The sequence below is a fragment of the Stenella coeruleoalba genome (assembly GCF_951394435.1).
Source record: "Stenella coeruleoalba genome assembly, chromosome: 5".
Lineage (NCBI taxonomy): Eukaryota > Metazoa > Chordata > Mammalia > Artiodactyla > Delphinidae > Stenella > Stenella coeruleoalba.
In genome coordinates this window covers 15,009,215-15,021,660 of record NC_137150.1, presented here as the reverse complement: position 1 = coordinate 15,021,660, position 12,446 = coordinate 15,009,215, and the positions used below count along the sequence as shown (strand labels likewise).

Below are 12,446 nucleotides of genomic sequence, written 5' to 3'. Positions count from 1 at the left end.
TAAAACGCAGACAGTGAGATTAATTCTAGGCTGAGGATTTACAAGATAGATGTAGCAGAAAGATGAGGACCCAAAGGAATTAAGGGAGGTTAGGCGATCAAGCGTGGGTTCCGGAATGAATACTGAAGTTAGGTAAGAGAAGTAAATAGTAGTTCCTGGAGACAAAATCCAGAGCAGAACAAAGATGGTGGACTTCTGGGAGGATGGGAGAGCGAGAGATGCAGGACAGCAAGGTGTCAGCGTCTTCTATAATTGTGACAAGAAACTGGGAGTTTAAAGATTTATAAACAGAAGTCATAAACCTCATAGGAGGGAGCTTTTTGCCACAAAAGTTGATGAATGATGGTGTTTTAGTTTCCTACCGATGCTATAACAAAACACAGAAATTTAGTGACATAACACAACACAAACTTACTGTCTTGCAGTTCTTGAAGTCAGACATTTGAAATCAGTTTCACTGGGCTCAAATCAAGATGTTGGCAGGCCTGTAATTTTTCTCAAAGATCTAGGAAGAACCTGTTCCCTTGCTCTTTCCAGTTTGTAGAGACCACCAGCATTTCTTGACTCATGGCCCTTTCCTCTACATTCAAAGCCAAAAGCATAGCATCTTCTCTCCTCTCTCCTCTCTGCTTCATTTCTTATAACTTCTTTCTATCTGACACTTATCTTCCTGCCCCCTCTTATAAGGAGCCCTGTAGTTATTATTAGACCCACCCAGATAATCTAAGATTATATCTCCAGCTCAAGATCCATAACTTAATACATCTTCAAAGTCTCTTTTACCATGTAGAGTAACTTAAGCCCCAAGTGCTGGGCATTAGGATGTGGACATCTTCAGCGGGTAGGGTGGAGGCATCAGTCAACCCACCACAAATGATGTATTGAGAGAATGAGTACTTCTATCTGAAATGCTCCAGGTGCATTTGTATTCACAAGGAAGGACAGGGTTTACCTAGGGCAACGAAAATTAAAATCGTATTGTGTGAAAAGGTTTAGTAACTAGGGTACTTTTAGTGTGCCATAGGGGTTGCTTCTAGAAGCTAGAGCTAAAAGGTTTGGTAGAGAAGGGAGTAAGTAGTGAGAAGGTGGATTAAGCAAGAGTCTCAAGAGGTTACTAGTATGTATGGGAGAGAATAGAAGATAGGAGAGGAGTACTAATTAAATAGTGTCAGTAATGTGGAATTATCTGGGCTTAAGGTTGAAGCAGATCTCTGATGTCAAGGTTGAGTCCCATCACAGTACAGAGTGCCAGAAGATTCAGCATGAAGAGTCTGTGATGAAAGCTCCAGGTAAACTGACTGGGATTTATGCTACTTATTTAAATCAGTAAGATAAATCTGCAATGGCTCGGAAAGGATTACTGTGCTTTTTTTTCATGTTTGCACTGTCTTCTCATTTATTAGAAAGGACATTCCATTTTATGACAAGCTTTATCAAATTGAAACACTGAATGCTCCTATTTTCTTGAAAATGTATAAATTTAGAGTCAATTCTGAAACTCTGAAAACTTCCATTACAGTGAAAGGAAAACTGTCTGTATTTCAAACATTACATGATAGTTATTGCACAGTCCCAAGATGAACAGAATGAGAAGGTCAATACAAATTATGTCTACCTTAAGTGGTATTTCTGCAAGAAAGTCCAAAAAAAAGAAAATCCATTTGTATGATATCCTGCAAAATTCCTGGGTGTTCTGGTTCCTAACCAAATGCTGTTCATAATTTGCAAGTTATTTCAATAAAGTTTAAATATTATTCTTATTATCTTTATTTCCACTCTCGAAGTTGAATATCTTCAGAGAAATTGATCCTAGGTATAACAATGGAAGAGCTGATGCTGGTTGTTATTGGGGACTTGAATAGTTAAAGACTCCAGGTGGCATCACTTCTTTCCCTTCTCACTTTTGGTCAAGGGTAAATTTCTAAATCTTTTGCTTTGATTTTTATTCAAAATGGTACAGAGCCATGATGCTGTACGAACTTACCTAATATAACTTTGGTTTTAAGCTTTTTATATCTTAGGCATTTAAACCTACTATTTTTTTCTTTTGTGCTGAAAAAGTTAAAAACCAAAAAGGAGAAGAGTGAGAGAGAACCCCTGCCTTAAATTCTAAGCATACTTGGAAGAGCCATGAGATGGGAAGTTATACAATGGTTTCATGCTCTTTTCGCCAACCCAGTGACCTAACTGTGAAAAGCACTTCCTATCCCTGGGGTCAATTTCATCTCATGGAATAGCAAAACCTGAATGAAACAGCCAATAACTGAGTCTGACTGGCTGGTAACAGCTCCTGCAGCATTGTCAAATCATCAGCGATTTAGCTTTCAAAAACACACAGGAGACGGACTTGTATTTTCTTCTTCATTACAACAAAAAAAAACTGATACACACAATATAAATGTAAGGAGCTTATCCTTTTCTTTATGACTTTTCCTCTGCAGACTTCTATTTCTCCTTGCGTGCCCTGTAGCTGAATGCAGAAAATTTTCACACAAGGCCTATAAAGCAATAAGTAAACTATAAGTGTCGAGTGAATATACTTTTTCCAACTATAAAAAGACCCAAGAGATACTTCACCCACAACCTATAGGAAAATAGTTCAAACCTGGAGTCTGGAGAGAAAGTATTGGGTCAACAGGATGACTTTCTTATTCCACAGAGCATAACAGAAATGAAAATGAGAGCTCTCTTTGTTTGGGGATGAGATTTATCACCTTAGTGTGGAAAAACTGACTATCCTATGCTCTGATTGGCAACAATATAAGTTTTCATTAATTAAGAAAGGTGAAAAATAGGACTTACATGTATATTTTTCTTATGTAGACATCTTTTAGAATAGTATTTTTCAAACTATGGATCATTAAATTAAGTTATTGTGTCCCAACATACATTTTTAATTAAATACAAATATCTTGAAATTTTTAAGTAGTAAAAGTGTCCACTGTTTCTTGACATTCTGTTTCAGTTGCAGTAGGTGAGTACACATATATGTGTATATGCCGTTGTGAAATAAAATGTATTTTTTACTGCAGATTGCAGTCAATGTTTAAATATATTACTTTACCACACTGGGGTACCTGGGAAAAATAATTACAATGGCATCCTCTTTGTATAGGTGAGTCCTGAGGTAGACTGCAGAAGGGATGAGTGAGAGTCATGAGCTGACAATGGATAAACATGATCTTAGAAAAATTCCAACCTAAGTATGGCAAGAAAACTGTAGGCAACACCACAGAGAGGTCACTAGAATACACTGTGATCAATTATAGAATCACTCTAATACATTTCTGTGTCCTATTGCCAGTCTATTTTCTCAGTCTTTTCTCACTTTCAAGACTAACTCATAATGCAAATATTTATTTTAATAAGAACAACATATTTAGTCAACATTTAACAAAAATGATAAATTTAAATGAATGGTAAGCTCTCTTGTGAGTGAAAATCAATGCAGTTTTAAGAATTCAATCAAAATATATCATTGCTGGGACTTCCCTGGTAAGATCCCACATGCCAAGGAGAAACTAAGCCCATGAGCCACGACTACTGAGCCTGCGCTCTAGAGCCTGCACACTGCAACTACTGAGCCCATGTGCCACAACTGCTGAAGTCCACATGCTCTAGGGCCCACAGGCCACAACTACTGAGCCCACATGATGCAACTACTGAAGCCTGTGTGCCTAGAGCCCAAGCTCTGCAACAAGAGACGCCACTGCAATGAGAAGCCTGCACACTGCAACGAAGAGTAGCCCCGGCTCGCTGCAACTAGAGAAAGCCCATGCACAGCAATGAAGACCGAATGCAGCCAAAAAAAGAAGAAAAAACATATATATATATATATATATATATATATATATATATATATACACACACACACACACATATAAAATTCCTTTAAAAGTCATTTCTTTCTTCCTTCAAATCTAAGAAGTTTTTAACTGAGAAGTGAGTTTCAGGACGTCACCCCTTCATCGCTAGGTTCCAGCCCTCTTGGAATTTAAGCCCAGACTCAGGTATAAATCTCAAATCCAGTCTTTGTCCTGGGAGAACTAAAAAGACTTTTCCCACTACTTGAGGGGACAGGAATACATCAGCACAATCAAACCAGTCAAATTAATGGGGGAGAAAGTGAGACACAATATTTGGCAATTTACTACTGCAAAATTAGCCTTCTCTAATGCTGTTTTCACAAACAAAATATCTCTAGAAAAATCTTATCTTGCAAATGTCTTTGCAATGTGTGTGACATGTATAAGTTAAAGATGAACCAGAACAGTATGCTTAAACATTGGAAATTTAAGTAGATTTTTAAGAAACTGCAAAGACTTTTTTTAAAAGGGATTTAAAAATTGTTCAGGTATAATAAGCTGAGTCATTAACAGGAATAAAACTAAATAAAAATTATTTAATGTCTTAAATGTCTAATAAGTAGATTTGTAATAATTTTCTACCAAGAGGCCTGATTCAATGTGTTAATGAATACTTTAACAGTAGTAGTATACGATAAACCTGAAGAAAATTTCCAGTTGATCTGAGTGCTGAAAGAAAATGGGAGCTAACACTGAAATTGAGAATTAATATTCTTGCAACATAAGAATTGAGATTAATATTCTTGCAACAAACAAAAGCCCAGGACCAGATGGCTTCATAGGCAAATTCTACCAAACATTTACAGAAGAGCTAACACCTATCCTTCTCAAACTCTTCCAAAATACAGCAGAGGGAGGAACACTCCCAAAATCATTCTACGAGGCCACCATCACCCTGATGCCAAAACCAGACAAAGATGTCACAAAGAAAGAAAACTATAGGCCAATATCACTGATATACATAGATGCAAAAATTCTCAACAAAATACTAGCAAACAGAATCCAACAGCACATTAAAAGGATCATACACCATGATCCAGTGGGGTTTATCCCAGGAATGCAAGGATTCTTCAATATACGCAAATCAATCAATGTGATAAACCATATTAACAAACTGAAGGAGAAAAACCATATGATCATCTCAATAGATGCAGAAAAAGCTTTTGACAAAATTCAACATCCATTTATGATAAAAACCTTCCAGAAAGTAGGCATAGAGGGAACCTACCTCAACATAATAAAGGCCATATAGGACAAACCCACAACAAACATCATACTCAATGCTGAAAAACTGCAAGTATTTCCTCTAAGATCAGGAACAAGACAAGGCTGTCCACTCTCACCATTATTATATAACATACTTTGGAAGTTTTAGCCACATCAATCAGAGAAGAAAAAGAAAAAAAGGAATCCAAATCGGAAAAGAAGAAGTAAAGCTGTCACTGTTTGCAGATGACATGATACTACACATAGAGAATCCTAAAGATGCTACCAGAAAACTACTAGAGCTAATCAATGAATTTGGAAAAGTAGCAGGATACAAAATTAATGCACAGAAATCTCCTGCATTCCTATACACTAATGATGAAAAATCTGAAAGAGAAATTAAGGAAACACTCCCATTTACTACTGCAACAAAAAGAATAAAATACCTAGAAATAAACATACCTAAGGAGAAAAAGACCTATATGCAGAAAACTATAAGACACTGATGAAAGAAACTAAAGATGATACAGATGGAGAAATATACCATGTTCTTGGATTGGAAGAATCAACACTGTGAAAATGACTCTACTACCCAAAGCAATCTACACATTCAATGCAATCCCTATCAAACTACCAATGGCATTTTTCACAGAAGTAGAACAAAAAATTTCACAATTGGTATGGAAACACAAAAGACCACGAATAGCCAAACCAATCTTGAGAAAGAAAAACGGAGCTGGAGGAATCAGGCTCCCTGACTTCAGACTATACTACAAAGCTACAGTAATCAAGACAGTATGGTACTGGCACAAAAACAGAAATATAGATCAATGGAACAGGATAGAAAGCCCAGAGATAAACCCACACACATATGGTCACCTTATTTTTGATAAAGGACACAAGAGTATACAATGCATTAAAGACAGCCTCTTCAATAAGTGGTGCTGGGAAAACTGGACAGCTACATGTAAAAGAATGAAATTAGAACACTCCCTAACACCATACACAAAAATAAACTCAAAATGGATTAAAGGCCTAAATGTAAAGCCAGACACTATCAAACTCTTAGAGGAAAGCATAGGCAGAGCACTCTATGACATAAATCACAGCAAGGTCCTTTTTGACCCACCTCCTAGAGAAATGGAAATAAAAACAAAAATAAACAAATGGGACCTAATGAAACTTAAAAGCTTTTGCACAACAAAGGAAACCATAAACAAGACGAAAAGACAACACTCAGAATGGGAGAAAATATTTGCAAATGAAGCAATTGACATAGGATTGATCTCTAAAATTTACAAGCAGCTCATGCAGCTCAATATCAAAAAAACAAACAACCCAATCCAAAAATGCACAGAAGACCTAAATAGACATTTCTCCCAAGAAGATATACAGATTGCCCACAAACGCATGAAAGGATGCTCAACATAACTAATCATTAGAGAAATGCAAATCAAAATGACAATGAGGTATCACCTCACACCAGTCAGAATGGCCATCATCAAAAACTCTACAAACAATAAATGCTGGAGAGGGTGTGGAAAAAAAGGGAACACTCTTGCACTGCTGGTGGGAATGTAAATTGATACAGCCACTATGGATAACAGTATGGAGGTTCCATAAAAAACTAAAAACAGAACTACCATATGACCCAGCAATCCCACTCCTGGGCATATACCATATGTCCTGAGAAAACCATGATTCAGAAAGAGTCATGTACCACAATGTTCATTGCAGCTCTATTTACAATAGCCAGGACATGGAAGCAACCGAAGTGTCCACTGACAGATGGATGGATAAAGAAGATATGGCAAATATATACAATGGAATATTACTCAGCCATGAAAGGAAACGAAATTGAGTTATTTTTAGCAAGGTGGATGGACCTAGAATCTGTCATACAGAGTGAAGTAAGTCAGAAAGAGAAAACCAAATACCGTATGCTAACACATATATATGGAATCTAAAAAAAAAAAAAAAAAGTGGTTCTGAAGAACCTAGGGGCAGGACAGGAATAAAGAGGCAGACGTAGAGAATGGACTTGAGGACATGGGGAGGGGGAAGGGTAAGCTGGGACAAAGTGAGATAGTGGCATGGACATGTATACACTACCAAATGTAAAACAGATAGCTAGTGGGAAGCAGCCGCATAGCACAAGAAGATCAGCTCGGTGCTTTGTGACCACCTAGAGGGGTGGGATAGGGAGGGTGGGAGAGAGACACAAGAGGGAGGAGATATAGGGATATATGTATATGTATAGCTGATTCACCTTCTTATGAAGCAGAAACTAACACACCATTGTAAAGCAATTATACTCCAATAAAGATGTTAAAAAGAAAATGGGGGGCTTCCCTGGTGGCGCAGTGGTTGAGAGTCCGCCTGCCGATGAGGGGGACATGGGTTCGTGCCCCGGTCCGGGAAGATCCCACATGCCGCGGGGCGGCTGGGCCCGTGAGCCATGGCCGCTGAGCCTGCGCATCCGGAGCCTGTGCTCCGCAATGGGAGAGGCCACAGCAGTGAGAAGCCCGCGTACGGCAAAGAAAAAAAAAAAAAGAAAAAAAAAAAGAAAATGGGAGCTATGAAATCCTTTTTGCTTTATCGAGGACCTATAGTTTCAAAACACGATAGGAAATGAGTAGTGACATGGCAAGTAGCTCCTGGAGAACCAACAGAAAGGAAGTATCAGGAAAAAGATTCTCTTAGGAACAAAAAAGATTTTTTTAAATCACATTTTCAAGTTTAACTTGATCTAAAATGTTTAAATTTAGGCTAAGAAAAATATGGGCATTTCTTCATTGCACATTTCTTAAATGACACACACTATCTCTCATTCTTCTAAACAATATAACCTAAGACTAGGGTTTGTTTATCTATATGCTCACATTTCCAAAAGACTCCTTTCTGGATCAATCACTGGAAATGCTTTGAGTAAATTTATCTCTGTGGATGTAAAAGTAGGAAAAGAGGACTAAGATGATTCATATATTCTTCTGAGATTGAATTTAACAGCAATACCCAGGAGAAATAACTGCAACAACATATGTACTTTCCAGAGGACTGAGGACCAAATGATTCTTTCTCCCTGCTTCATTCCACACTGCCCTGATACCTCAGACCTCCTGGGAATGCAGGAGAAAAGCACCATCATGTGGGCAGGACTCCCTGAGACAGCCACCACACTCAAGTGTATGTATCTGTGCTGCCTACAGGTAGCCCTCTTTTGTCTGTACAGTGTATACTGAACATTCCCCACACCGGTACTTCATTTTCACTTTCTGAAGTGGATTTACAGCTACCAGTAAGTAGTCCAACAGTCAGATATTCAGCGCCTGTCAATCAATCCAATTCCTTATGGATATCAAGTATATGAAAGATTCAGTGCTGGGCTTAAAGGAGGAACAACAGTACTAATGATAATGAGTATTTACTGAGCTATTACTATGTACTAAGCACTATTCGTTCTTCACATGCATTTATTTGCTCATTCACTACTACCAATAGCCCAGTATACCACTGAACCATATTTATACTAACATAATGTGAGAAACTTGGGCTCATATAGGTAAATTTTATTTTTCAGAGCTAGTAATTGGTAAAGTCCAGATTTGAATTCAGATGGTATGATAATAGAGTCTTAATCACTACTTTGTACTATTGCACAGTAAAGAAGAGAAAAACAAACTATCTAATAGTGTATAATTTTGAAATTATATCAGCACATTGAAATTTGAACAAAGAATATCCAAAACAAAACCTAGAAAACACACATTGAAATCCAAGCCCAGGAGCTGAGAAGTTGTAGAGAATCAGTACATCTTGCTTCCCCAACTTTGTCCTGGGACCAGGCTGTGGCCCATCTCAGATCTATGCAAAATATAGTAAGGAAAAAAAGGAACATGAACAGGGTGAGTCCGTGGAAACAAAGAATCATATCTACAGAGACTTTAAATATTGATATCAACTGAAAAAATAGAAATATATTTAATATATTTAAAGAGATAAAATAAATAATTCTCAGTTTGAATTAAGAACAAGAGACCATCAGATATGACTGAACAAATTTGAAAAAGAGCCAAATAGAACTTCTGTAAACAAAGATATATTAGCATGGAACTTGATAAAGGGATTCTAAAATGCATAGAGAAGAGCAAAGGTCCAAAATTCCCTAACATACTTCTCAAGCAGAATATTTAAGAAACTTAGAAATGTCAAGGTATATTAAAAAGCTCTATTTAAAATGTGTGTCACTGCTACAGAGCTACTACAGACTAACGCAGTTGAATAGAAAGCAGAAACAGAGATATACTCATATGTAATATCTTAATATGACAGTGATGAACTGCACATCAGAGAGGAAAGAATGATATTCAGTAAATGTTGAAGGGACAATTGATTATTTTATAACTGCATAAAAACCAATTCTTGAAGAGTTCATAATTTAAATAGGAAAGCCAAAAGATTGAAACTATAATAAAAATTGGAGGAAGAATTTATCACCTTGCAGAAGGGAATGATTTCTTAAACAAGACACAAACATTATAATCATTTTTTTAAAGTTTGATCTACCTTACTAGATAAAATTGGAATTACTGCCCATCAAAAGACATCATTAGGTGAATGAAAAGATAAGCCAAACACTGGGAGAAGGTATTTACAACACATAAACAACAAAGGATGCATATTCAAAACATACAAAGAACTCAATAGCAGTAAGAAATCCAACAGAAAAATAAGCAAAAGACATAAACAAGCCTTTCACAAAAGGGCAAAACTCAAATAGCTGATATTCATTTTAAAAGACAATATCATTAGTACTTGGTGAAATGAATATTGAAACTACAAGAGACCATTTCATACCCATATATTATCAAAAATAAAAGTCTTGTAATACCAAGTGCTGGTGAGATGTATAGCAATAGGAACACATATAAACACCTGCTGAGACTGTAAATTAGTACAATCACTTTGAAAAAATCACTTGGCATTACCTTCTAAGTTAGACGTGAGCCTACTCCAAAACCTACGCATTTTATTCCTACATGTGACCCTAGAGATACTCTCACGTATGGGCATAAGAAGACATGTAAAAGAATGGTAATAGCAATATTTTCATAACATCAAAAAAAAAAAACCCGAAATAACCCAAACACCCATTGAACAGAGAATAAGCACACGTTACATTCATTCCACAGAACACTGCCATTCAAAATGAATTAACTAGAGCAGCATGCGTCAACATGGATGATTCTCACAAACATGACGTGTTACATAAAGCAAGATGTGAGAAAATAATCTGCAGTGTACTACATATATATAAACTTCATAACTATCCCAAACTAATTATATTCTTAGGAATGATGCATGCATATTAAAACTGAATGAAAACCAAGGGAATTACAAATGCAAAATCCAGGGTCGCAGAGATGCAGGGGGTGTGTGATGGGGAAAGGAACACCAGGGACTTCAGAGTTCTTAACATGGGTAGTAACGCCCCATTTTGGGGCACTGCAGAAACTCATGATTAGGAGTGCAGTGTACTGGACTTCTGAATGTCTTGTTGAATTAAACTCTTATAAATATAAATTGGAAGTATTTTAATATGTGATAATACTAAGACTTTTTTTACAAGAAATTACTCTAAAAGCTCAGTAATGTAACAGACCTTATCCAGAGGGAAGCTTAAACAGAATCAAGACGTCATCTTGAAACTATTCAGTGTTTTATTCTGCACTTCTTCTCACTCAATATATTCTAGCATTTCCAGCTACATTTGTAACTGAGAAGGGTTTCGGGATATAGTGCTCTTATGGCAGCATCCCCGGCTATAACAAAGCAAATAATTTTAACACTGCAGTTCCAAATACAGCTCTGAACGTCACTTGAGAGATGAGGTTGACCTCATTTTCTCGACTTGAGCAGTCTGTAATTTGCCTCGGCCTGTTATCCCTGCATGTTTTTTTTGGCTTTTCCTACCCATTACACTAGTAAGTTTGGTCCGTAATTACTCACCCAAACTTTAGGCTTGATTTATTTATTTAATTCGAGTGTCCATCCTTGACTCTGTTCCCATATGGAATGGATCTTGATCTTATATATCCTATACCAAAACATTCATTGTAAGCATGTAAGAAATGTAACTGCTCCATGAGACCTCTAGCGTACATGTGTCCAAACATTTACAGATTGAAATATATTTTATTTTACTCTATTCTGCTTTCTATTTCTCTTTATATTACCATTATTTCATTACATTCATCTTTTAAAATTGTGCGTAGGTAAGTTTGGTATGCATTTTATTACCAGATAATGAAATATTTATTATTAAAAGCAGTGTGTACAGACAGGTGGTCACTTCACTATGATTTATTATACCTCCCACACTGGCTATCATATCTGCATAAAATATTTCATAATAAGAAAAGGAACCCTTTTTTATCAAACAGTGCAAGAGCAGTGTGAGTACTATCTACATATTTGCTTGACACTGGGGGTGTGGGGTAGGGGCAGTTTATGGGTACGTGACAGAAAGGGATCAACAGACGAGGATAAGAGGACACGCCTACGGAGAGAGGGGACCTTCCCCATCCTGCCCCACCTACATCGGGTACCCGGGAGGGCGAGGTGGTGCCCGTTCTAAAAAGCTTGTGGGTCCTACCTTTTCTTAATCCTCCTTGGAAATAGTAAAAAGAGAGTAATGGATCACTTCATTTCCAGCATAGAGTTCACTGTCGAAAATCAGCGGTTCCCACATCAGAAATCTCACCGTGCCAAAAACTTTGCGCAGTTTACCGCGTAGTACAGGGTTGAAGGGCTGACCTGCGCAGAAAGATACGTCGCGCGTGCGCAGACCCTCTGGGCGGGAAGCCGGCATTAAGCGAGAGTAGATGAATGGCGGCGAGGCAGCAGGGCGGTCCCAGGGGGTGATAAAAAGAGCAGGGGACTCAGGTTTTGGAACCGAGGCTCAGAGCAAATACATCGGTTATTACTGGAAATAGTTAAGACTTCAGTCCCTAATTGGCCCAAATAAAGATCTCGGGACACAAAGGAAACAAAAAGTCACATTTCCTGGAGCTGCGTCTGAAGTAAGGGCTTAACTACAATAAACATGCCAGATTCCTAGCTGCGCCGTAGAACCACAGCAAATAAGGCAGAGAAGTGATAATGTTTACTAGAACTCAGAAGCTTGATTTGCAATTGATAAAACGAGGATAATCTAAGAGACATAACTGACTTTACATTTATCTCTTTACCTGACATTTTAAAGTTATATAAAAATTTTTCCTGATTATGTTGGTTAGAGTGGTGAATGGAAGTGAAAAGACAGTGATGAAACATATTTTATTACAAAAATGTCCTCAGCTCAGGAAAAGGAAT

The 12,446-nt window shown here is 37.3% G+C and overlaps 1 protein-coding gene across 4 annotated transcripts in view; it reads right to left on the bottom strand.

The window, feature by feature from the left end:
• Positions 1-11,870, bottom strand: part of LOC307187259 (uncharacterized protein) — a 322,251-nt gene extending 310,381 nt beyond the window's left edge. For all 4 annotated transcript variants that reach the window (XR_013828562.1, XR_013828563.1, XM_079923071.1 and 1 more), the window contains exon 1: positions 11,728-11,870. The gene's annotated coding sequence lies outside the window, so the exon portion shown is untranslated. The remainder of the gene's footprint in view (positions 1-11,727) is intronic.
• Between the last annotated feature and the right edge of the window lie 576 nt (positions 11,871-12,446).